The sequence below is a fragment of the Bombina bombina genome, chromosome 6, assembly GCF_027579735.1.
Source record: "Bombina bombina isolate aBomBom1 chromosome 6, aBomBom1.pri, whole genome shotgun sequence".
NCBI classification, from domain to species: domain Eukaryota; kingdom Metazoa; phylum Chordata; class Amphibia; order Anura; family Bombinatoridae; genus Bombina; species Bombina bombina.
The window spans coordinates 599116395-599144034 of NC_069504.1; the positions used below are offsets into that span (position 1 = coordinate 599116395).

Below are 27640 nucleotides of genomic sequence, written 5' to 3' on the forward strand. Positions count from 1 at the left end.
TTTAAAACCATGCAGAAATGTTTCCTACTTGTCTTCATGTGACCAAGGCCTCCCTGTTTGGGCCGAAACGTTATGTACCTTTTCTAATAAATTGTGATTGATTTACACTCTGGTGCTGGCTCTTTATGCTGCTGTGAAGCCACTGGGATATACACTGAATCCTTTTTCACAAGCTGCTTTTTCTTTGGATAAATTTACATGGCCGTGCACAGTGATGATGGTGATGCTGGTGAGTGCTGATTTTACTGTGTGTATATATATATATATATATATATATATATATATATATATATATATATATATAAACATTCCAGTTTACTGCCCCTTTATGCAAGGGCTTTCCAGATGCAAGGAGGCATTTTATCTAAGATGTTTACATCTACATAAAATGTTATATTCTAAGACTAAGATTGCTCAGTGTTTGAAATGAGAAAGGTTAACTTAAAACTGTTCAGTTTACACTACAGCTGACTTAATTTTGAAATACATACCAACAAGCCTATATCCTGCATTTAACCAGATCTATATATAGATATAACCTATATTTGAAGTGGTGCTCTTGGTTGGGGAAAATGAGGAAAAAAACAAACATATGTCAACATTTTAAAAGTACTTTTCTTCATCTAGCCATCTACCCAGATCATTAATGTACAATTTTGAATTCACATAATTATTATTTTTTGCACATTTACAAATATAATTCTTTAAAAAGTGATCTCTTAATGTCTGCAGTTTTTTTATCATGCATGTCACACACTGTTGATTTAGGGGATGCAAGGTGCATAAATGTTTACTTCTGTGAGTGTTTCTGTGGGTGTCTGAGTTTGTCTTTGTGCTTTGTTTTGGGTCTCTATGAATGTGTATGTATTTTTTTTTTTCTGTGGTTCTCTCTGTGATGGTGGGCGTGTATGTTTTTGTGCATTTTCTGTGGATGTCTGTGAGGTGTGTGCGTATGTCTTTGAGCTTTTTATATGGGTGTCTCTGTGAGGGTAGGTGTATGTTTGTCTTTGTGTATTTTCTCTGGATACCTCTGTTAGGGTGGGTGTGTATGTCTGTGTTTTCTGTGGATGTCTCTGTGAGGGTGTGTGTGTGTGTGTATGTATGTCTGTGTTTTCTGTGGATGTCTCTGTGAGGGTGTGTGTTTTCTGTGGGTGTCTGTGAGGGTGTGTATGTCTTTGTGTGTTTTCTGTGGATGTCTCATTGAGGGTGTGTGTATGTTTGTCTTTCTGTGTTTTATGTGGTTGTCTCACTGTGTGTGTATGTCTTTGTGTGTTTTCTGATAACAGCATTTAGTTGTCATCTTCCTTTACAAAAAGATAATCAAAACTCCATATTTTGTTTTCTAAATCTCCTTTTTTTTACAAAACTGTAGTTTACCTCATTACTTGTCGGCAGGTCAATGTAAACAAGTGCTGAGTGTCTGTTTGGGTGTCTGTGTCTGAGTGTGTTTCTTTGTGTGTGTGCTAGAGTGGCTATATGTGAATCCTTATGTGTGATTGTGTGTGTGTTTCAGTGTTTGTGTATGTTACTACCTTTACAACATTTCCAAGTTTAAATAGACACTTAAGAATAAAGTGTGTGTGTATATGTATGTGTGTGTATATATATATATATATATATATATATATATATATATATATATATATATATTTTAGTCACTTGGTCAAAAAATTGCACATGTCAAAGGAGGGGGGGTGTTCAATGGTCAAGTCAGGGGCCCCAAAATTTATGGTGGCGGCCCTGATGGATAATATAAAAAAAAGAAAGCACAAGTCTATTTTAAGGTAGCAAAGGTAATGAGAAACTTAATGTAAAAAAAAAAAATTAAAAAAATGGTTGTCAACTGGCAGCCTCAGTATAAGATTGCAAATTGTCCTCCACAAAAATACTGGATGACCAGCTGTAATTTCGGGAAAGGTGTAGGTGGGGCCATATTTAGACCTTAAAGCTCCTATCAGCCAAATGCCCACCTTAGATCCCAATCAACTATATATCCAGTATTTGTTTTTAATGTTCAGATAGTTGAAATTCTAGACAGTCTGATTAATTCTGGACCAGTTAACTTAAAATGACCTTTTTAAGAACAAATAATCCTGGAGTGTAGTTTTAAAAATATTTTTCTTAGGTTTCACCTACTGTGCAAATAAACCTCTTGTTAAATCACTTACGTTATAGTTCAATATTAAAACTGACTTCCTGGGTAATTTATTTTTCTGTGGCAAGGAATACGTTAATATATTTTTGCACTCTTCTGGGCAGCGTTTCTAGTCTCCTCTGACTCTGGGTTATGTAAGGTTTGCGTTTTGTTTTTCTACTGCTATTTGCAATAGTGTGGCTTTTAATTTTTTTTATGTTTTTTTAAGTGCTGGTTCATTTCCAAATCTAAAAACAGTCCCTCCCAAATCATGTTGACACAAAGCATTTTAATAAAGCTGTGTGTGATTGCAGGGACGCGGAGCATCATGTCACTAGCACTGCAGTCAATTAGCTAAAACAGCACTAATTTATATCATATTCTGGGAAGTTTATTAAAAGTTCCACAAAACTGTTGGTTATCTGATCTTTTATGAGTCATAGTATTGGTATATGATATTTTATACACTAACTAGTCTGTATCGCACTAATCTATATTTGCCTTCTAAAATAAGTACTTGTATGGTATAACGTAAAGGAAAAGCAAAGTCAAAATTAAACCTGCATGATTCAGAGCATTTAATTTTAAGGAATTTTAAATTTGTTTCTATTTTCAACTTTGTTTTCTTGTTAATATTTGCTGAAAATGAATATGTACATATTTTATTTTATTTATAAAATTTTACCAGGAAGGATACATTGAGATTTCTCTCGTTTTCAAGTATGTCCTGGGTCCACAAAACATTGCATTGATACAATAGGGTACAATAAAATTAAAAAACAATAATACACAATAGATGCAAACATTTTACATAGAACAGGTAGGAAATATTTAATCAACCATGACAGGTGCATTCTGTTTTGAGATATGTAGAGAGGGATCTCTTAAAGGATATTAGGCTTGGGGAAGGTTTGAAAGTGTGCGGGAGGTAATTCCATAACTGTGGCGCTCTGTAGGAAAGGGAGGATCGAGCTGCTTTCTTTTTGTATTGAGGCAAGCTAAATAATGTGCTGGTACTGGATCGGAGGTTATAGGAGGTGGGAATAGCCGGGGAGAGCATTCTGTTCAGGTAGGGTGGGAGCTTCACAGAAAGGCTCTTAAACACAAGGCAGGAAAGATGGAGGGTGCGTCTGGATTCCAGCGTCAGCCAGTTTAGTTCTATTAGCATGACACAATGGTGGGTCCTGTAGTTACATTGTAGCACAAAGCGGCAGAACGAGTTATACAGTGTATTAAGGTGAGTTTGCGGTGCAGGTGCGTATACTGCGTCCCCATAATTTATGATAGGCATCAGCATTTGCTGTGCAATCTTTTCCTTTACTGTAGGGCTGGGCAAGATTTGTTTCTGTACAGGGCACCTCATTTTTGATAAAGTTTAGATGCAAGTTTTTCTATGTGGAGGCCAAAAGATAGATTAGCCTAACAACATACCTAAGTATTTGAAAGAGTGGACTGCGGTAAGCGTGCAATTGGATTTTGTTTTGATGCTTGGATGGGAATTTTGTAATTTGTGTAATTTTGGCCCAGTTCCAAAGATCATTGTGACAGTTTTGTCAGTGTTTAGGAAGAGTTTGTTTTTTGAGATCCACTTTTCTACCTCTGTGAACTGGTCTTGGAGCACTGCCTCAAGCTGCAGCAGATCAGATTTGTTTGCATAGATTACCGTGTCGTCTGCGTACATGTGTACAGTTGAGGATTTGCAGACATTAGGCAGATCATTTATAAATCATGTGAATAGTAGGGGGAAGAGAATGGAACCTTGGGGAACACCACATGTGACTGGGAGAGGGAGGGAGTCACTGTTAGAAATAGAGACATATTGTGATTGATCCGATACATATGATCTAAACCAGGTTAACGGACGATCAGCAATACCAGAGTTTTTTAGTTTGAGCAGTAGTATGTCGTGGTCCACTGTGTCAAAAGCCTTTGCAAAATCAAGGAAAATAGCTCCAGTTAGGTCTTCTTGTTCCATGCCAGTTTGGATGTTGTTGCAAACTTTTAGGTGGGCAGTTGTAGTGGAGTCATTCGGTCGAAAACCTGATTTATCAGGGGTCAGATAGTTAGAAAGTTGGTAATACTCGCATAATTGCGTAAGGACGCATTTTTCTAAGATTTTTGACAATACTGGGAGCAATGATATAGGGCGATAGTTAGAAACCAAGGTTAACTCCTCACTTCTATGAATAGGCACTACTCTTGTAGTTTTCCAGAGTTTGGGTATGTATCCAGACACCAAGAATTCGTTAATTAGGGTTGTGACAGGCTTAGCAATTGCCGGCGCACTGAGCTTCAACAGCATTGCTGGGATTTGATCAGGTCCGGACTGGTTTTTCATTTTTAGATTATTAAGGTGTTTCTTAATGACATTGATGGGTACAGGTCTAAAATTGAACTTCTCTATATTGGGTATATTTAACATACAAATGGGGAAAACACACAATAGAAGTACTGCTTGGGAGCTACAGAGCACTGCTGGTCTCCAACGGAAACTGCAGCTGATTCAAATACCAGGGCTTGTCGCAGGACTCGGCTGTGTAACTAGCACCACTGTTTGGATCAGCAGCAGTTTCCGCTTGGGATCCCAAGCTTGCTTTGTGGATCGCAAGTGGTATTTCTACTGTGTAGTTTAATCCCTTGTAGAGTCAACTATTAAAAATGAGACAACTGCTACAAACAAAAGCCTTGGAAAAGACATGAAAGTAAAAATTAAACTTTCATGGTTCAGATAGGCCATGCAAACATAAGTTACTTATAAATGTGCTTCTGTTATGACATTTAGTTTGATCTCTTGGTACCCTTTGTTGGAAATCATACCTAGATAGAATTGTGAATTTCCTACTGGGAACTAGCTGGTGACTACACATGTCCCTCTTGTCATTTGCTCACCAGATGTGTTTAGTTATGTCCCAGTAGTGCATTGCTGATCTGGAACTGACTTTATGTGTTTTAATCCCTTTTTGCACAGGTTACGTTATAAAATTAACATTTATATGCAAGCAACAATTCAATAATATGCTAAGACATAAGATCATTTCAATTTTGCTCTTTTATATTTGCACTATTTCCAGAATCTTTTATACAGGTGAGCAGTGATACAGCTATAGTTTACATATTTATTTAAGTACTTTTTTATCTAGGCGTGCATTTTAAAATGGTTACAGTGAAAAAGATGTGTGCTTTTGTCCTATGCAGCATTTCCCTTTACACCAGCAACCTGTGAAAGCTGTCCTCCCCAAGATCACAAAATGCATTTTCATTTAATGTCATTGTCCTTTTAAAAAGCTTTAACATTTTTTCATGAAAACAAAATTTCTTTTATCAGATTAGGAGAATCCACAAGTCATTGTGTGTGGGGAATTCCCTTCCTGATCACTAGGAGGAAGCTGCTCAGTTTTGCATTCGATATTTACAAAATAAATGCAATACAAAACAAAGGATATAAATGAAAATGTCTTTATTTCCAATGAAATCCAAATGGTGTGTCACATGAATCAGAAAAGTTCACTTTTCGATTCCCTCTGGATTCTTAAAGAAATATCTGATATAGTGTAATACCTCAATGAATCAGATGATATAGTAAAAAAGGACATGTATTCACACTTTCAAGGGCTAATATAAGCTCATATATACGGTGGTCCTTATTCACAACGCTGTCAGGATCAGCAATAGAGAGAGCTGGAAATCCGATGTATATCTATATAAAAGTGCTTATAACAGAAAAACACAATAGTGTGATATCGTAAACACATGGCTCAAAATTCTTGTTACAGGTGTATACTCGCACTTTAGGGAGCTGATACACAGCTCTAGATGAATTGCAATCTCGGTATAAGCGACCAAGTCAGCTATGCAACGATATAGGAACACTTGGTAGAATAAAAGAATTTAATAAAATCAAGCATACAACTATTAAAATATGTATGTCAGTGTATAGTCACTCAGGGGTAAAGTATAAATATACCATTCCATACAAAGTAACTAGTCCTTAGAAGCAGGATGGCTCCGGATTGAAACTCTCTGCAAACAATGTATTGAAAGAGTCAGGACTGATACGTTGTAGCTCCCTCTTACTGTGACGTTACTGACAAGCAAACCCAACGTACTCTGGGGTGGACTGAGACCAACCAGGGCACCCGGGCAAAAGTGTGGCAGGGCCCCTCCCCCACCCGAATGCCCCTCCCACCTAGTGTGCTCCTCCCACTTCATATGCCCCTCCCCCACCATAATGTCCCTCCCACCTCATATGCCCCTCCCCTACCATGTTTTTAATTGCAATAGAGACATTTTGTTACCTTAAATATTTTCATAACAAAATATGAACAAGTGCTGCATTGTGCCAAAAAAATTTTTTAAATCATACACAGAATTATAAAGTGTAATGTGAATCATACACAGAATCGTAAACAAAGTGCGATGTGAATCATGCACACAATTATAAACAAAGTTCAATGCAAGTCATAAACAAATTAACAACACTTCTAGTCAAACAGAATTAGAACTTATAAAAACAAATCCAAGTTCAAATGTATAAATAAATAGAACAGGGGTGTCAGGGTTTTCTCCCTGTTGTGTTTGCCATGTGCTGCTGGCAGCCATTTTACTCACCTCTCTTCCTGACTATGGTGCATTGTGGGGGATGCTGCTCATTTCCTGCACTTCCTTTTATGGACAGACTGGTGTGCATCATCCATGTGAGACAGGATGCAGTCTCAGAATTGTGATGTCATCACTTATTATTTAAAGGGCCTCTGTTGAGTATGCTTTGCGTTGTCTCAGACCTGTTTGTGAAAGTTCCTGTGTATTACCTGGCTGCCTGACGTCCTTCCTGGTTCCTGATCCCTGGCTTGTTCCTAACTCTGCTGTTTTCCTTGTTCCTGAATCCGGCTCGTCTGAATATTCGCTTTGGCTCCTGACTCAGCTCGTCTGACTACCAGCTCTGGTTTTGACTCCTGGCTTATTTGACTTGTGGACTTTTTATTATTTTTTGCTATTAATAAAGGTGGGATTATTTTTGCACTTCTCCTCTCAGTCTGATTCCTGGAACCCTGACAAGGGGGTATTTACGTAAGTGTATTTTTAACTTAAGCTAAAATTGCTGAAATGTAAACATTAATATGTAAAACTTTTCCGATGTTATTTTACGGTTGAACCCCAAAAACAAAAAACACAACCTGTCTGCAATTTAAAAGATAAGCAAAGAGCAAAGCTCAGCAGATGTTTTTCCGAAGCGATCTATGATTTTCTCTTTGTCAGACTTTACTCTCAGTACAATATATTTTTTGATTGCTATCGGCATCAGTGTTTCCACTGACTTCATCACTGTCATCTAACAGTCCTCTTCTGATGTTTTTGTAGCTAGATGTAAATGATTTTAATTCTTTGTGAAGAGCAGGGCAGTCTATTTCAGGAACTGCAGCAGAAATCAAGTCGAGTTGTATTTTATCAGGGGTAGCCAGTATTTCCTCAAATCGAGTTGGGTCAAAGCATGCAATCTGTTTGTAAAGTTTGCCATAAGTAGCAAACCTGGTCTTCATGCTATCCAAAACCATATCAAGGATAACATTATAGCATGGCGCTTCAAATTTTTTCTTCAAATTAGGGAGTTCGGCACATCTTGTCTAAGTTCTGAAAATGTTTTTTGGATTAAAATGTTCTCGCAAGCAAGTTTTTCATTTATCTGGTCAACAAATGTGAATGTTGAATTGAAAACATCTGAAAAGCCTCTTGAAATTTTTTGCAAGCGAGTTGAAGCATCCTCAACCATTCACCATGCATGCATAAGATCAAGGTGTTTGGTGATTGAAAATAATTTGAAACAGGTGTAGTAATTGAAAATATTCGAAGAAAAGTAAAAGCGGTAAGGATGGTTTCAAATTTGCAGAGATTTTGATTCAACTTCAGTGCTTCATCTCGAACTGAGTATCGGAAATCTGATGAATTACTTCCTGAAGGATAAGTATCAGGTCTGAATACAATTCGTTTGATTGGTCTTCATAGCTTCCAAAAAGCTTACAAAGTGCTCTGGCTCTACTTGACCATCTGGTATTACCAATTTTCTCAAGTCTTTTACGTTTTGCAGTTCCTGTCTTTAATTTAATTTGGTTATCCCATATTTTCATTCTTTTATAGATCTCCCCAAAAAATGTGGATAGGCTACTGAGAAGTCCAAACAGACTTATAGCTGGAACACACACAGCTCTTACATCTCCTATGACCAGGTTGAGAACATGAGCATAACACCATGTGTGAATATGACTAGGACGAACCTCCTTCATCTGAGCTTGCAGTTTAGTATAGATCCCACTCATGATAGCAGCTCCATCAAATGAATCTCCAACACACTATTCAAGGCTATGCCCAACGTTAGACAATGATTCACGTAGCAAGTCATGCAAGCTACTACTGCTCGAATCCTAAACAACCACTAGGCATATCCGCCTCTCTCTAACTTTGTCTTCCACAGTATATCGCACAACAATGGCACACTGATCATGAGCAGACACATCTTGTGTGGAATCCATTTGGATTGAAAACATGCCAGCATTGTTAATTTCTTTCACTATTTCTTTTTTTAATCATGTCTCCAATAATGGTGAATATCTTAATTAATCTTGTTTTACTAAGGAATGTGACAAATTTTCCTCTTTCTTTTTGTGACCTATTACGTTTTTTTTGCTATATCTTTGACCTTTTTCAAGTGCTCATTCAGAATTTGGTTATATCCTGCAAGAAGTTTCATTGCTTCCAAAAAATTGCCCCGATTGTCTAAATGATCATCATCAGACATCAGCTGCAGACTCACTATGGCTGCTCCTATAAGGTAAAGCTTGAACTCCAATATAATGCAGTTTAAAACACGGCGTTTGAGTATTTGGTTATGTCGAATTGAAAGTTGTTCAATCTGTAGTTTGTGTATGATTGATTTTCCTTGCGTATTGATCATGTATGCCTCACTGGCAAGCTTGTGGCATTGAGAGTTTTCATGTTCTATGAGCCTTGATGTAATATGCCTCCATACCCTGCAACCCTTTATCCACTACAGTACTTTTCAGAGGAAAACATCAAACAGATGGAACAGTGCACAGACTTATTTTTTTCATTGAAGGTTACCCATTTTCTGCTTATATCCTCTCCTTGTATACTTTTCCTGTAGTAAACTACATGGCTATTAAAAGGGATGTTGTGCTTTGGCTAGTTTAGATAAAATTCCAAGAACATTTCAGATTAGACACCAGCATTATTCAGTTTGTGGAAATGAAGAAAAAAGTCCTCTGTGGATGGTGATTTTGCTTGTGATAGTGCCCTCTCCTGTGGCATTTTGTATTTGAGGTGGTTCCATATCTTCTTCTGTTTCTAAAGCTTCAATGTTTGAGGACACTTCTGGGCTTTGAACCTTTTACTGCAGAAGCCACATCCACTTCTGGAATTTGAACCGTTACTCCCGAAGCAGAAGCCACATCCTCTTCTGGAATTTGAACCGTTACTCCAGAAGCAGAAGCTACATCCTCTTCTGGAATTTGAACCTTTACTCCAGAAGCAGAAGCCACATCCTCTTCTGGAATTTGAACCGTTACTCCAGAAGCAGAAGCCACATCCTCTTCTGGAATTTGAACCGTTACTCCAGAAGCAGAAGCTACATCCTCTTCTGGAATTTGAACCGTTACTCCAGAAGCAGAAGCTACATCCTCTTCTGGAATTTGGACAGCTTCAGCATGCAATGGTTCAGTTTTCTTTTGAAAAAAAGTGTCAGTTTTGCTTGAAGAAGTTTCAAGTTTTCTCTGTTCTTCCTTTTTATTTTCTTAGCACCACTTTTATGCTTGTAAGAAGACATTGCAGAATCTGGATCAAAAACAGACTTCAGAATATGAAAATGAATGCTTTTTATAGAAGAAAGCCGGATATGCAGCTGCTACAGTAATCTTTTATAAATTCCATGCATTAGCAATGAAGGAGCAGAGAGGAAAGTCTACAAGAAACAAGCCATTACTAAAGCAGTACAGTAGGTGCATCATGCAGCATCAAGTGAGCATAAACAAATGCAAAACAATTACTTAAGCTGTCTGCTTTTCCACAATACAGGTGTAGCCTCTGCAGTACAGTGAACACCTTGTAATAGAAGACTTTGTCGTCTATTTATAATCTATTAAGAGTCTATGTTTAAAAACAAGTGTTTCCTGCATTTGTTTTTCAATAGCCAATCCCCACCCACCATTTGACTTGGAGGAGTGAATCCTGTGTTTAGTCTGCAGACAACAAGGCAAGCCACAGTCATATTGTTTGCAGTTTTTAAAGCCAATAAGGAAAATATAGGTAGCATGGTTAGCCTTGAGTAGCCTGCACGCTTTTTTTTTTTTTTTTTTAAGTTGGAGAATTAGAAAAGCCACAATTTTCAGAGCTTAGTTACAGCAAAAGGTGGTTAAGTAAAAAAACTAAAGTATATTGCAAAGTTAGAAAATAATTGTACAGTACACATTCCCTTTACTTATATAGACACAAAAGAAATATAGGCAGCCAAGAATCAAACGCCTAACAGTTATGCTACATGCATATTTATATATTATCATGTGAGGCTGTGATTAATCTGAACAATGTCATCACACAACTTCCACGCAGTTATTTTTGATGTTAACATTGATGGCATGGAAATATTGGATGCAGTGATGGGCTGTGATTCAACTACTTCAGCACACAACTGCTAGACACAGAATTGTTCTTAATTGTAAAGCAAACATGGTAATATGGTATGCATGTTGCATGGCAATTATATATAACACAGATCACCCTCTTCAGCTGTGTAAAAGGCAATAAATAGCTAGCCAAGGTGGAATAGGTAATACTCTTTCTTCCTAGCTTATATACATGTACAAGGTTGTCAGATGTTTAGTATTCAACTGGATAGTTCACTATATTCTGTGTGTTAGATAAATGTCTCCCATATCTATATGCACTACAGTATACCTATATACACTACGATATGCCTACATACACTACAATATTTCCTTTAAATTAGAGATACATGATCCTTCCTATAAGTATACGTCTAGAAGATAAAACTGGCACCATTTCAACTGACACCAGGGTAGGTTTAGAGAAATCCATTTTAAAATGAGAATAAAGTCCAAATTAAACTTTAATTATTCAGATAGAACATACTGTTATAAACACCATTAGAATTTACTTCTATTATCTAATTCACTTGCTATCATTTGTTGAAAAGCATACAGAGGTATGTTCAGGAGCAACAATGAACTACTGGGATTTAGCTAAAATTGTCAGATACACATAAATGCCTCTTGTCATTAGCTCACCCAATATGTTCAGCTAATCAAAGTAGAACATTGCTTTTTCTTCAAGGACACAAAATAATGAAACAAGTTTGATCATATAAGTAATTTGAAAATATATTTAAAATTTTATGTTATATCTGAATGTCCTAATGAAAGGAAAAAACGTTTTCATGTCCCTTATATTTCTTTAGAAAATATTGATATTGTCCTGGAGGGAGGAGTTAAATAGGCCAGAGTAGACAAACATGACTGGTGTCAGTATTGTGATCAAGAGAGTGAGGAACGAAAGGACTAGCTGACCACTAAGGGCACATTACTAACAGTGGCTAATCTTAGATATATATTCAGCATCAGCATTACTATCTATGGACACACAGAGACATGTGTCACATTTTGCAGGTATTAACAGATACATATGTAATGGGATGCAGTCAGTAATACTCCAGTAAGACCTCTGGAACAAATATCCTTCTGTGGCAAAGCCTGAAAGCCTTAGGATAAATGAATGCACACTGTGCTGTGGTTCAATATAAACTGTAATAATTGTAATGGAAATGCTAAGGGCTAGATTTATCAAGCCCCTGCGGCAGTAAGTTCTCACAAGAACTTGCTCGCCGCGATTTATCAAGCAGCGGTCACCAGACCGCTGCTTCCCTAACATCTTCGCCACCTCTATTGTGGCGAAATTAAATTGACAGCTCCTGCCCGTGCCTGATTGGCTGTGCGCGGGCAGGGGGTGGGATTGCACGCGAGCGCAAAATTGCGCTAGTGTGCAATGTTAATTACCTGCGGGTAATTTCGCCTCGCCACAGGCGAGCTGAGGCGTACAGGAGCATGTATACGCGCCGCTGGACGCCTCAGCGTTGATAAATCTAGCCCATAGCACCTGATACAATATTGGAAACAGAGATGATCCCCCTGCTTGAAGCTTATAAGTTGTCACACACACTCACATACCACCAACTTCCCAAAGGCAGATCTCTCACCAGCTTAGGGATCTGAATTGGGGGTATAGATACAAAAGCTTTAGATGCTCCAAGCAGGGGGTCATATGAGTTTATATTTCCACAGTATATCAGGCAGCTACTGACTTTGCAATTCCCTTACAAGGAAGTTTTTTTTCTTTCATGATTTAGATAGAGCATTCAATTTTAAGCAACTTTCTAATTTACTCCATTTATCAATTTTTCTTCTTTCCCTTGCTATCTTTAATTGAAAAAAAGAGGAATGTAAGCTTAAGAGCTGGCTCAGTTTTTGTTCAGGACCTGGGTAGCGCTTGCTGATTGTTGGTGTCTAAATGTATCCACCAATCATCAAGCGCTACCCAGGTGGTGAACAAAAAAATGGGCCTGCTCCTAAGCTTAAATTCCTGCTTTTTCAAATATAGCAAGAGAACAAAGAAAAATTGATAACATGAGTAAATTAGAAAGTTGCTTAAAATTGCATGTTCTGTCTAAACCATGAAAGTTGATTTTTGAGAGAAATATATAAAAATCTTAAAATGCCACCACTAAATACAGATTTGCATAATTAACAAATGAATAAGACAATACAATAGCACATAGTTTGAACTTTATGAGTAGTTACAGTAGTAGATTTTTGTGACAGATTTCAGTTATGTCTATTTCTACTCCTCTTGTATCATGTGACAGCCATCAGCCACAAAATAAAATGCGTCCGGATCTGGTATATATATTTAAAATAAAGAATATTCCCAAATACAAACCCAAGTAACAAGTATAATATATATTTTTAATACATTTACACTTTGACCCCCCCCCCTTTACATGAATACTTGGAAGTATTAATCCAAATGGGGGATACTTAACGTGGAAGTATTTATCTAAAGGGGCTTGTCTCTTATAATCATGTACCCTTAAATCATTTTCTCCCCTCGTGTCCTGTGATATTTATATATAAATAGACTTTTAATTCAAGCATTTTCATTGTTTCTGAACCCCCCCAACAACTGATCTCTAGGGACAGACTGACAACTGGTTGACAAGGCAGCTCCCACTACTTTACTAAAGTGGAGACTAGTCTTGAAATTTAAAATCGGTTTTATTCAGGTTACCTAGGGACCAGTTGTATGCGTGTGTGTGTGTGTATGTGTATGTATATATATATATATATATATATATATATATATATATATATATATATATATATATATATTTCCAAGTAATAGATCCGCACTCGTAAGACTTTCAAAAAACAATAGTACACTGTACACAAACTATTGTTTCTTTCATGTAATTGGCAAGAGTCCATGAGCTAGTGACGTATGGGATATACAATCCTACCAGGAGTTTCCCAAACCTCAAAATGCCTATAAATACACCCCTCACCACACCCACAATGCAGTTTTACAAACTTTGCCTCCTATGGAGGTGGTGAAGTAAGTTTGTGCTAAGATTTCTACGTTGATATGGGCTTCTCAGCATTTTGAAGCCAGATTCCTCTGAGTACAGTGAATGTCAGAGGGGTGTGAAGGGAGTATCACCTATTGAATGCAATGGTTTTCCTCACGGGGATCTATTTCATAGGTTCTCTGTTATCGGTCGTAGAGATCCATCTCCTACCTCCCTTTTCAGATCGACGATATACTCTCATATTCCATTACCTCTACTGATAACCGTTTCAGTACTGGTTTGGCTATCTGCTATATGTGGATGGGTGTTTTTGGTAAGTATGTTTTCATTTACTTAACACTCTACACTATGGTTTGGCACTTTATGTATTTATATAAAGTTCTAAATATATGTTTTGTACTTATATTTGCCATGATTCAGGTTTCAGTATATTTCCTTTTGCAGACTGTCAATTTCATATCTGGGAAATGCATTTTTTTAGGAAAATGTATTTCTTACCTGGGGTATAGTCTTTTTGCAATTGACTGTCATTTTAAATTCACGGGCAGAATTAGGCTCGCGAGGGCGCAAAATGCCAAAATATAGTGCGTCATTTTTGGCGAAAGTTTTTTTGGTGCAAAGTTACGTTTGATGACGCAAATTCATAATTTCCGGTGTCTTTGTCGACACAGAGTCCTTTCACAAGGTTGCGTCTTCAATGACGCGAGTGTGTCATTTCTGGATGTTGTTAGCGGCAAAAAAAATTCTGTTTGTTTGTGCGTCATTCTTGGCGCCAAATATTTTCATAATTTAAACCCCATTTCCATGTGCCTCTTGCCTTTTTTTTCTCTATCAACAGGCCTATGTTGTTGCATTTTTTCCCATTCCTGAAACTGCCATATAAGAAAATTGATAATTTTGCTTTATATGTTGTTTTTTCTCTTACATTTTGCAAGATGTCTCAATCCGTTCCTGTCTCAGAAAACACTGTTGGAATCCTGCTGACTGATAACAGTTCTACCAAAGCTAAGTACATTTGTTGTAATCTTATGGAGATTATATCTCCAGCTGTGGTTTGTAATTGTCATGATAAACTTTTACAGGCAGAGAATGTGTCCATCAGTGTCTGTTGCTGTTCTTTTAACATCTAATGTATACCAGTGAATTTATAAGAATTTTTTGCTGATTCTATTTAGAAGGCTTTGTCTGCCATCCCACCTTCTATTTAATGTAAAGGTCTTTTTAAACTTCTCATAAAGTTGATGAAATTTCAAATGACCGACAACATTCTGAATTATCCTCTTCTGATGAGGATCTATCTGATTCAGAAGATCCTTCCTCAGCTATTGACACTAACAAATCTACTTATTTAAAATAGAGTACATTCGGTCTTTGTTGAAGAAGTGTTAATTATATTGGATATTGAGGAGACTAGTCTTCTTGATTTTAACGCTAGTAAAAGTTTAAATTTTATTTATAAACCTCCTGTGGTTATTTCAGAGGTTTTTTTTAGTTCCTGATGCTATTTCTGATATGATTTCTAAGAAATGGAATAGGCCTGGTACTTCTTTTATTCCTTCTTTAAGGTTTAAATAATTGTATCCTTTGCCAGCAATTAGATTGGAGTTTTGGGAAAAGATCCCCAAAATTGATGGGGCTATCTTTACTCTGCTAAACGTACTACTATTCCTACGGAAGATAGTATTTCTTGTTAATATCCTTTAGATAGGAAACTTGAATCTTATCTAAGGGAAGCTTATTTATTTTCAGGTCTTCTTCTTAGGCCTGCAATTTATTAGGTTGATGTTGCAGCTGCTTCAACTATTTGGTTGGAAACTTTAGCGCAACAAGTATTGAATCATGATTTGTCTAGCATTGTTAATTTAATTCAACATGCTAATAATTTCATTTGTAATGCCTTTTTTGTTATCAAAATTGTTGTTAAATCTCTGGCTTTAGCTATTTTAGCTAAAAGAGCTTTGTGGCTTAAATCTTGGAATGCTGATATGACTTCTAAGTCCAGATTGCTATTTCTTTCCTTCCAAGGTAATAAATTATTTGGTTCAGTTGGATTCAATATTTTCAACTGTCACTGGGGGGAAGGGGTTTTTTTTGCCTCAAGATAAGATCTGAGGGTAAATTTATAGCTTCTATCCGTTTTAAATAAGGAACAGAAACCTAATTCTTCCCCAAGGAATCTGTTTCCAATTGGAAGCTTTCTTCAAATTGGAATAAATCCAAGCCATTTAAGAGATCAAAGCCAGCCCCTAACTCCGCATGAAGGTGCGGTTTATATTCCAGCTCAGCTGGTAGGGGGCAGATTAAGATTTTTTCTAAGATGTTTGGATCAATTCGGTCCAAAATCATTGGATTTAGAATATTGTCTCTCAGGGGTACAGAATAGGATTCAGAGTAAGACCGCCTGTGAGAAGATTTTTTTTTTTCTCTCATGCATTCCAGCACACTCCTTAAAGGCTCATGCTTTCCTGAAGTGTGTTTCAGACCTGGAGTTATCTGGGGTAATCATGCCAGTTCCGTTTCAGGAACAGGGTCTGGGGTTTTATTTATATCTTTTCATTGTCCCAAAGAAAGTAATTTTATTCAGACCAGTTCTGGATCTAAAAATTTTGAATCGATATCTAAGAGTACCAACTTTCAAAATGGTGAACTATAAGGTCTATTCTGCTTTTTGTTCAGCAAGGGCATTATATGCCCACATTAGACTTACAGGATGCATATCCTCATATTCCGATTCATCTAGATTGCTTTCAATTTTCTGAGATTCTCTTTTCTTCTACAAGATACGAGTCCACGGATTTCATCCTTGTGGGATATTATCCTTCTGCTAACAGGAAGTGGCAAAGAGCACCACAGCAGAGCTGTATATATAGCTCCTCCCTTCCCTTCCACCTCCAGTCATTCTCTGTGCCTGTGTTATACTAGGAAGAGGTAAAGTGAGGTGTTAGTTTTAGTTTCTTCAATCAAGAAGTTTTTTATTTTAAATGGTACCGGTGTGTGCTATTTTCCTCAGGGGGATATGGAAGAAGATTTCTGCCCTGAGGGTGATGATCTTAGCAGCTGTAACTAAGATCCACGTTGGTTCCCACAGAGTGCTGAAGGTAGTGCAAGAGAAATCTTCAGTGTGGAGAACGGTTTCATGCTACAAGCAGCATTAAGGTATGTGCATCCCTTTTTTTCTGAGGAGGCTTGATAGATCAGAACTGGCTGGCATTAATTTCCCTATAAGGGAATGGGGTAAGCAGTAGACCTATTATACAGAGGGTTGTTACTGGAGTCCCTTGTTTTTATTTTTCTGACAATATATTGAGCATTATATGACACTCTGGGAGAGGCAAACAATGGTTGATGGAGTTTTTTATTTCATAAGTTAACCAGTATGACTTGCTGGGATATGTTTGGGGTGTTTGTTGTTCCACTTAGTTTTGTTTGCAAAACCGCTTCACCATGTGGTTGTTTTTCGGCCTACTCTGGCATCGGCCATAAGGGGCGGGGCTTGTTTTCGCACGCTCAGATGCGCACTTCCTTCTGACTGAGAAACAGCAAGCAGTAACTCTGGTTGCTCCTGGACAGTGATTCTCTGGTCCGGAGTGTTGGCAAGTCATTTCGAAGTACCCTGGGGGCAGGTAGGCGCCACAGCAGAGCTGTGGCGAGGTGCAGGAGGTATTTTTTTGAAAACTGACATATTTTTTTATCTAAGTTAACTTTAGAGTTTTATTTCTCCCCTTACTACTGGGGTGCAATAATTTTTGGAGCAATCAATAAGTTTAATTTCATTTTTAAGGCAAATTAACTTTCTTAAAGCAGTTTTGGAAAAATTGTACGCTTTTTATATCTTAAAGGCGCAGTACAAGCTTTTCAAAAATTTATTTAAAGTAATAAATAAAGTGTTTAAATGACTTCTGTGGTTATTACTAGTCTGTTCAAAATGTCTGACATTGAGGAATCTCATTGCTCTATGTGTTAGGAGCTATTGTGGAACCCCCCCTTACATTGTGTACCTCTTGTACTGAAAGGGCCTTACGTTGTAAAGACCATATTTTAGGTTAAGAAAGTGTGCCTAAGGATGATTCTCAGTCTGAAGAGAATCAGGATATGCCATCCAATTCACCCCAAGTGTCACAACCTTTAACGCCCACACAAGCGACGCCAAGTACCTCTAATGCGTCTAATTCCTTTACTCTGCAGGAGATGGCTGCAGTTATGTCAACTACCCTTACAGAGGTATTATCTAAATTACCAGTGTTACAGGGTAAACGCAGTAGGTCAGGTATTAATGTAAATACTGAATCCTCTGATGCTTTATTGGCTATTTCCGATGTACCCTCACAGTGTTCTGAGTTGGGGGTCAGGGAATTGCTGTCTGAGGGAGAGCTTTCAGACTCGGGGAATGTTACCTCAGACCAATTCGGACGTTATGTCCTTTAAATTTAAGCTTGAACACCTCCGCCTGTTACTTAGGGAGGTTTTAGCGACTCTGGATGATTGTGACCATATTGTAATACCTCCAGAGAAATTGTGTAAGATGGACAAATATTTAGAGGTACCTACTTACACTGATGTTTTTCCGGTTCCTAAAAGAGTTTCAGAAATTATAAAAAAGGAATGGGATAAACCAGGTATACCGTTTTCTCCCCCTCCTAATTTTAAGAAAATGTTTCCCATATCAGACACCATTCGGGACTCGTGGCAAATGGTCCCTAAGGTAGAGGGAGCGATATCTACCCTGGCTAAGCATACAACTAAACCCATTGAGGACAGTTGTGCTTTCAAAGACCCTATGGATAAAAAAATTAGAGGGTCTTGTAAAGAAATTATTTATTAATTTGGGTTTTCTTTTCCAAACTACGGCTTGCATTGTTCCAGAAACTACTGCAGCAGCTTTTTGGTTTGAGGCTCTGGAAGAGTCTCTTAAGGTTGAGACCCCGTTAGATGACATTTTGGATAGAATTAAGGCTCTCAAGCTAGCTAATTCTTTTATTACTGTTGCCGCTTTTCAAATTGCTAAATTAGCGGCGAAAAATGCAGGATTTGCTATTCTAGCGCGTAGAGCTTTATGGCTCAAATCCTGGTCTGCTGATGTGTCTTTAAAAAACTAAGCTTTTAGCTATTCCCTTTAAAGGTAAGACCCTTTTCGGGCCTGAATTGAAGGAAATCATTTCTGATATTGCAGGAGGTAAAGGCCATGCTCTACCTCAGGATAAGTCTAAGATGAGGGGTATACAGAATAATTTTCGTTCCTTTCGGAATTTTAAAGGAGGACCCTCTGCTTCCTCTTCCTCCACAAAGCAGGAAGGGAATTTTACCTAATCTAAGTCAGTCTGGAGCCCCAACCAGAACTGGAATAAAGGTAAACAATCCAAGAAGCCCGCTGCTGCTACAAAGACAGCATGAAGGTGCGGCCCCCGATCCGGGACCGGATCTAGTAGGGGGCAGACTTTCTTTCTTTGCCCAGGCTTGGGCAAGAGATGTTCAGCACCCCTGGGCCCTGGAAATAGTGACCCACGGTTATCAATTGGAATTCAAGGATTTTCTCCCAAGAGGGAGATTTCATCTTTCAATATTATCTGCAGACCAGATAAAGAGAGGCGTTCTTACGCTGTGTAAAATACCTTTTTACTATGGGAGTAATTTGTCCCATTCCAAGACCGGAACAGGGACAGGGGTTTTACTCAAACCTATTCGTAGTTCCCAAAAAAGAGGGAACTTTCAGACCCATTTTAGACCTCAAGTGTCTAAACAAGTTTCCCAGAGTCCCATCGTTCAAAATGGAGACTATACAATCAATCTTACCAATGATCAAAGAGGGTCAATATATGACTACCGTGGATTTGAAGGATGCTTAACTTCATATTCCTATCCACAAGGATCATCATCAGTTTCTAAGGTTTGCCTTCCTGGACAAAAATTATCAGTTCGTCACTCTTCCCTTCGGGTTGGCCACAGCACCCAGAATCTTCACGAAGGTTCTAGGGTCTCTTTTGGTGGTTCTCAGACTGCAAGGCATAGCAGTGGCGCCTTATATGGATGATATTCTTATCCAGGCATCAACGTATCAACTGACAAAATCTCACATGGACACAGTGTTGTCTTTCCTGAGAACTCACGGTTGGAAGGTGAACATAGAGAAGAGTTCACTAGTTCCACAGACAAGGGTTCCTTTCTTGAGAACTCTGATAGACTCGGTAGCCTTGAAAATATTTCTGACGGAGGTCAGAAAATCAAAGATTCTAAATACTTGCCGAGCACTTTAGTCCATTCCTCGGCCATCAGTGGCTGTGTATGGAGGTAATTGGATTAATGGTAGCGGTAATGGACATCATTCCGTTTGCTCACTTTCATCTCAGACCACTGCAGCTGTGCATGCTTGGACAGTGGAATGGGGATTATGCGAATTTATCTCCTCAGATAAATCTAGATCAAGAAACCAGAGAGACTCTTCTTTGGTGGTTGTCGCCGGATCATCTGTCCCAGGGGACTTGTTTCCGCAGACCCTTGTGGGTAATAGTGACAACGGACGCCAGCCTACTGGGCTGGGGTGCAGTCTGGAATTCCCTGAAGGCTCAGGGTGTTTGGACTCAGGTGGAGTCTGTACTTTCAATCAATATTCTGGAACTGAGAGCAATATTCAATGCGCTTCAGGCGTGGCCTCAGTTGGCTTCGGCCAAATTCATCAGATTCCAGTCGGACATCATCACGACTGTGGCATATATCAATCAGGGGGAACAAGGAGTTCCTTAGCGATGATAGAAGTATCCAAGATAATTCAATGGGCGGAGGCCCACTCTTGTTATCTGTCAGCAAACTACATCCCAGGAGTAGAGAACTGGGAAGCGGATTTTTTAAGTCGACAGACCTTTCATCCGGGGGAGTGGGAACTCCACCCAGAGGTGTTTGCCTCACTGATTCTCCGATGGGGCAGACCGGAATTGGATCTGATGGCATCTCGACAGAATGCCAAGCTTCCAAGATACGGATCCAGGTCGAAGGATCCTCAGGCCAAACTGATAGATGCCTTGGTCGTTCAGCCTAGCTTATGTGTTTCCACCTTTTCCTCTCCTTCCACGTGTGATTGCTAGTATCAAACAGGAGAGAGCTTCAGTAATCCTGATAGCGCCTGCGTGGCCACGCAGGACTTGGTATGCGGATCTAGTGGACATGTCCTCTCTGCCACCGTGGAAACTTCCTTTGAGACAGGACCTTCTCATTCAAGGTCCTTAACAACATCCAAATCTAATTTCTCTGCAGCTGACTGCGTGGTGATTGAACACTTGATTTTATCAAAGCGAGGATTCTCTGATTCGGTCATTAGTACTTTGATACAGGCCTGTCACTAGAAAAATCTATCATAAGATATGGCATAAATATCTTTATTGGTGTGAATCCAAGGATTACTCATGGAGTAAAGTTAGGATTCCTAGGATTCTGTCTTTTCTCCAAGAAGGACTGGAGAAAGGCTTATCAAGTTCCTTAAAGGGACAAATTTCTGCTTTGTCAATTTTGTTTCACAAACGTTTGGCAGATGTGCCAGATGTTCAGTCTTTTTGTCAGAATTAAGCCTGTATTTAGACCTATTACTCCTCCCTGGAGTTTGAATTTAGTTCTTCGTGTTCTTCAAGGGGTTTCGTTTAAACCTATGCATTCCATAGATATTAAATTGTTATCTTGGAAAGTTCTGTATTTGGTTGCTATTTCTTCCGCTCGATGAGTTTCTGAGCTTTCAGCGTTAGTGTTAATTTATCAGGTAAGTTTTTACATAAATTATGTTTTCTCCTATCTTCAAGAAGATGTTTCCTATAGCGGATGCTGTCAGGGAAACTTGGCCGACGGTACCTAAGGTGGAAGGAGCCATTTCCACTATAGCCAAGCGAACTACTATTCCCATTGAGGATAGTTGTGCTTTTAAGGATCCCATGGACAAAAAAAATGGACTACTTAAAGATTTATGTTCACCAGGGTCTGCTATTGCAGCCGGCTGCGTGCATTGCTACGGTCACTAGTGCAGCAGCTTATTGGTTTTATTATTATTATTTATTTATAAAGCGCCAGCAGGTTACGCAGCGCTATACAAAGAATAAAAACATTACAGGGATGCATTAAATACACAAACAAGTACAATATGGGGTACATTACAGTTGTAGGTGCAATAATGAGTTATACAAAAGGAGAGGAATGCCCTGCCCTTGAGCACAATCAGTAATAGTTCACTTTAAATACAAAGTGGCCTACAGGTAGAGAGGCTCTCAAGCTTACAATCTAAAGGAGAAGGAATGAACACAGAAGGTGAGGGAGAATGGAAATAAGTCTGATATAAGGCAGAGTGAATTGAGAGTGAGTGATGACATAGGGAAAAAAGTGTTTGGTGACTGAGCAAAAGAGGTTTTGAAAAGTGTAAAAGAATGTGGTAAAATGTCAGTACAGAGGCTGTGAGTCTGAATTGGTTTCTCTATTCTGGATTATTAGTGACAGCTGCACATCATTACTGTTAGAAGGTGTGTGTATACATTAAAGTGAACACTAGGGTGGGTTGGTGGTGGGAAGGGACTGGAGGGCTAGTGCGTGCAAATCTCTGTAGTCTGATGATATGCCTGTAGAATGGCTGTGCTGGTGTGAGGTGTGAGTCTTGTTAAAATGTTTTTTTTTTCCAAATCTCTGTAGTCTGATGATATGACTGTAGAATGGCTGTGCTGGTGTGAGTCTTGTTAAAATGCTTTGTTTGAGTCTCTCAAAACTGAGACCTCATTAGAGGCGATCCAAGAAAGGATTAAAGCTCTGAAGTTGGCTAATGCCTTTATTACAGATGCTTCTCTGCAAATTACTAAATTAGCAGCTAAAAGTTCAGGGTTTTCTATTCTTGCCCTCAGAGCTTTATGGTTAAAACCTTGGTCTGCGGATGTGTCATCCAAGTCTAAGCTTCTGGCAATTCCTTACAAGGGAAAGACCTGGTTTGGACCTGGCCTGAAGGAAATTATTTCTGACATCACGGGAGGTAAGGGTCATACCCTTCCTCAGGATATGAGAAATAGACTAAAAGGATGACAGTCATTTTCGTTCCTTTCGTAATTTCAAGGGAAATTCTTTCTCTTCCTCCTATAAACAAGAATTAAATTATTCACAATCTAAGCCTACTTGGAAACCCAACCAGCCTTGGAACAAGGGTAAACAGTCCAAGAAGCCTGCTGTTGACTCTAAAACAGCATGAAGGGCATGCCCCCGATCTGGGACCGGATCTGGTGGGGGGCAGACTTTCTTCATTCATTCTTGGTTGCGAGATATTCAGGATCCCTGGGCTATAGAGATAGTGTCACAGGGATACGAACTGGAGTTCAAGAGTTTTCCTCCCAGAGGAAGGTTTCTTCTTTCAAGATTATCTGCAAACCAGATTAAAAAAAAAGAGGCATTCTTACATTGTGTAAGAGACCTCTCCTCCCTGGAAGTAATTGTTCCTGTTCCAGCACAGGGGCAGGGGTTTTATTCAAATCTGTTTGTAGTTACCTAAAAAGAGGGAATCTTCAGACCTATATTAGATCTCAAGAGTCTAAACAAGTTTCTCAGAGTTCCATCATTCAAGATGGAAACTATTCGGACCATTCTTCCATTGATCCAGGAGGGTCAATTTATGACAACAGTGGATTTAAAGGATGTATACCTTCATGTTCCTATCCACAGAGATCATCACAAGTTTCTGAGGTTTGCTTTTCTGGACCAGCAATTTCAGTTTGTGGCCCTTCCTTTAGGGCTGGCCTTGGCACCCAGAATTTTCACAAAGGTTCTGGGGTCTTTGCTGGCGGTTCTAAGATTACAGGGCATTGCGGTGGCGCCTTATCTGGATGATATTCTGATTCAGGCGCCATCTTGTCAACAAGCAGGGTCCCATACCGACATCGTACTGTCTTTCCTGAGGACTCACGGGTGGAAAGTAAATCTGGAAAAGAGTTCTTTAATCCCGAAAGCAAGATTGACTTTTCCATGAAGATTTTTCTGACAGAGGTCAGGAAATCAAAGATTCTAGATACCTGTTGAGCCCTTCAGTCCAATCCTCGGCCATCAGTGGCCCAGTGCATGGAATTAATCGGACTGATGGTGGCGACAATGGACATCATTCCGTTTGCTCGGTTTCACCTCAGGCCTCTGCAGTTAAACATGCTCAGGCTGTGGAATGGAGGTTATGCAGACTTGTCTCCTCGAATAACCCTGGAGCAGGAGACAAGGGATTCACTTCAATGGTGGTTGTCTGTGGATCATCTGTCCCAGGGAACATGCTTTCGCAGACCATCATGGGTGATTGTGACAACAGATGCCAGCCTTCTAGGGTGGGGGGCTGTCTGGGGGCTTCTAAAAGCTCAGGGAGTGTGTACTCCGGTGGATTCTGTTCTTCCTATAAACATCCTGGAACTGAGAGCGATCTTCAGTGCTCTTCTGGCCTGGCCTCAGTTGGCTTCGGCCCAGTTCATCAGATTCCAGATGGACAACATAACGCCAGTGGCCTACATCAATCATCAAGGAGGAACAAGGAGTTCCTTAGGGATGACCGAGGTAGACAACATAATTCGGGGGGCAGAGGCCCATTCTTGTCATCTGTCAGCGATTCATATCCCAGGGGTGGACAACTGGGAGGCGGACTTTCTGAGCAAGCAGACGTTTCATCCGGGAGAGTGGGAAGTGTTCTCCAACATGATTCTCAAATGGGGTCGGACGAAATTGGATCTCATGGCATCTCGTTAGAATGCCAAGCTTCCGAGATACGGGTCGAGGTCCAGGGATCCCCTGGAAGAACTGATAGATGCTCTGGCGGTTCCTTGGTCCTTCAATCTTGCATACCTATTCCCTCCGTTTGCGCTTCTTCCTCGAGTCATTGCTCAAACAGGAGAGGGAGTCAGTGATCCTCATTGCTCCGGCATGGCCTCGCAGGATTTGGTATGCCGATCTGGTGGACATGTCATCCCTGCCACCTTGGAGACTGCCATTAAGGAAGGATCTTCTCATTCAGGGTCCCTTCCTTCATCCAAATCTAGCTTCTCTGAAGCTGACTGCTTGGAGATTGAATGTTTAATCCTATCCAATCGGGGTTTTTCTGATTCGGTCATAGAGACCTTAATTCAGGCACGTAAACCTGTAACTAGAAAGATTTACCATAAGATATGGCGTAAATATCTTTATTGGTGTGAATCTAAGGGCTACTCATGGAGTAGAGTTAGGATTCCCAGAATTTTGTCCTTTCTCCAAGAAGGATTGGAGAAGGGTTTATCGGCAAGTTCCCTAAAGGGTCAGATCTCTGCCTTATCTATTTTGTTACATAAACATCTGGCGGATGTACCAGATGTTTATTCCTTTTGTCAGGCTTTGGTTAGAACCAAGCCTTTGTTTAAACGAATTGCTCCTCCGTGGAGTCTGAATTTAGTTCTCAAAGTTCTTCAAGGGGCTCCGTTTGAGCCTATGCATTCCTTAGATATTAAGTTATTATCTTGGAAAGTTTTATTTCTTGTTGCCATTTCTTCAGCTCGAAGAGTGTCTAAGCTTTCAGCATTACAATTCAATTCACCTTACCTTATTTTTCATTCGGATAAGGTAGTTTTACGTACTAATCTAGGGTTCCTTCCTAAGGTTTCAAACAGGAACATTAATCAGGAAATTGTTGTTCCTTCCTTGTGTCCTAATCCTTCTCCAAATGAACGTCTCTTGCACAATTTGGACATGGTCCGTGCTTTGAAATTTTATTTACAAGCGACTAAGGACTTTTTTCAATAGTCTTCTTTGTTTATCGTTTTCTCTGGGAAACGTAAGGGTCAGAAAGCTATGGCTACCTCTCTTTCTTTTTGGTTGAAGAGTATCATCCATTTTGCATATGAGACTGCTGGACAGCAGCCTCCTGAAAGAGTTACGGCTCATTCCACTAGGGCTGTTGCTTCCTCATGGGTATTCAAAAATGAAGCTTCTGTAGAACAGATTTGCAAGGCTGCAACTTGGTCTTCTCTTCACACTTTTTCTAAATTTTACAAATTTGATACTTTTGCCTCGGTTGAGGCTGCTTTTGGGAGAAAGGTTCTTCAAGCAGTGGTGCCTTCCGTTTAGGTTCCCTGTCTTGTCTCTCCTTTATCATCCGTGTACTCTAGCTTTGGTATTGTATCCCACACGTAAGGATGAAATCCGTGGACTCGTGTCTTTAAAAAGAAAAGAAAATTTATGCTTACCTGATGATAAATTTATTTTATTGACACGATGAGTCCACGGCCCGCCCTGTTCTCTGAGACAGGTGGTTATTTTTTTTAAACTTCAGACACCTCTGCACCTTGGCTTTTCCTTTCTCTTCCTAACTTCAGTCAAATGACTGGAGTGGGAGGGAAGGAAGGAAGGAAGGAAGGAGCAATATATAGCAGCTCTGCTGACCAGGAGGTGAAATCCCACAAGTAAGGATGAAATCCGTGGACTCATAGTGTCCAAAAAGGAATAAATTTATCAGGTAAGCATAAATTCTTTTTATTCTGATCTCTTCATTGTTCCAAAGAAGGAAGGTACTTTCAGACCAGTTCTGTATCTGAAAGCTCTAAAAATGTTTGTAAGGATTCCATCTTTCAAAATGGAAACTATTCGGACTAATCTGCCTTTTTCATCAGCAAGGTCAGTTTGTCTACAATAGATTTAAAGGATGCTTATCTTCATGTTTCAATTTGGGAGTTTTGCCTTTCTGGATAGGCATTTTAAGTTTGTTGCTCTACCATTTGGTCTCAGAACTTGGGCTATTGCAGTGTTAACATACCTGGACGACATATTTTTAGGTTCAGTACACTGGATAGCGCTTGCTTATTGGTGGCTACATGTAACCCAGATTCTGAAACAAAAATGGGCCGGCTCCTAAGCTTTACATTTCTGGGTTTTTAAAAAAAATAAAGATAGCAAGAGAACAAAGAAAAAATTATAATAGGAGTAAATTAGAAAGTTGCTTAAAATTGCATGCTCTATCTGAATCATTAAAGAAAAAAATTGGGTTTAGTATCTCTTTTAAAGTGAATGTCAACTTTCATGATAAAGTGCCCTGTTTTTTTAAAAAAAACTTTCATTCATAAAAGTTTACATTGCACCGGATTTTACAAATACTTACCTTCTCCTGAAACACTGGATCACCGATCCCACGCCTGCAGCTCCTCTGTACTTAGTCTGCAATGACGAAACCGGCTTTCTCCAATCACGGCTTTCCCCCAGGAGCGTTCATCTGGTGAGGCCACGCCGTGATTGGAGGAAACCGGTTTCGTCATTGCTGTGATAGTACAGCAGAATGAAGCAGACGGGGCAATCAGCAATCTGGTGTTTCAGGAGAAGGTATTTGTAAAATCTGGTGCAATGTAAACTTTCATGAATGAAAGTGCCCCTGTTTTAAATAGTTTTTTTTTTTTTTTTTTTTTTAAACTTGGCACTTTATCATGAAAGTTTGCATTCACTTTAAAGGGACAGTCTACAAAAGAATTTTGTTTTAAAAGATAGATGATCCCTTTATTACCCGTTCCCCAGTTTTGCATAACCAACTCGGTTATATTAATATACTTTTTACCTCTGTAATTACCTTGTATCTAAGCATCTTCTGACAGCCCCATGGACTTTTTATTTATTATATATTGACTTGCATTTAGTACTGTGTTGTGCTAAATCTTAAATAACTCCTTGGGCGTGAACACAATATTATCTATATGACCCACATGAACTAGCAGTCTCTTGTTGGGAAAAGCAAATAAAAAAGCATGTGATAAAAGGCAGTCTATAATGTCTTAGAAACTGGCAGAAATTTAGAGGTTTAAATGTCAGAACGTGTATTAATATAACAATGTCGGTTGTGCAAAGCTGGGGAATGGGCA

The 27640-nt window shown here is 39.1% G+C and overlaps 1 protein-coding gene across 1 annotated transcript in view; it reads left to right on the forward strand.

Annotated features, from left to right (window-relative positions):
* PCSK6 (proprotein convertase subtilisin/kexin type 6) overlaps window positions 1-27640 on the forward strand; it is a 742641-nt gene that overhangs the window by 535130 nt on the left and 179871 nt on the right. The window lies entirely within an intron of this gene.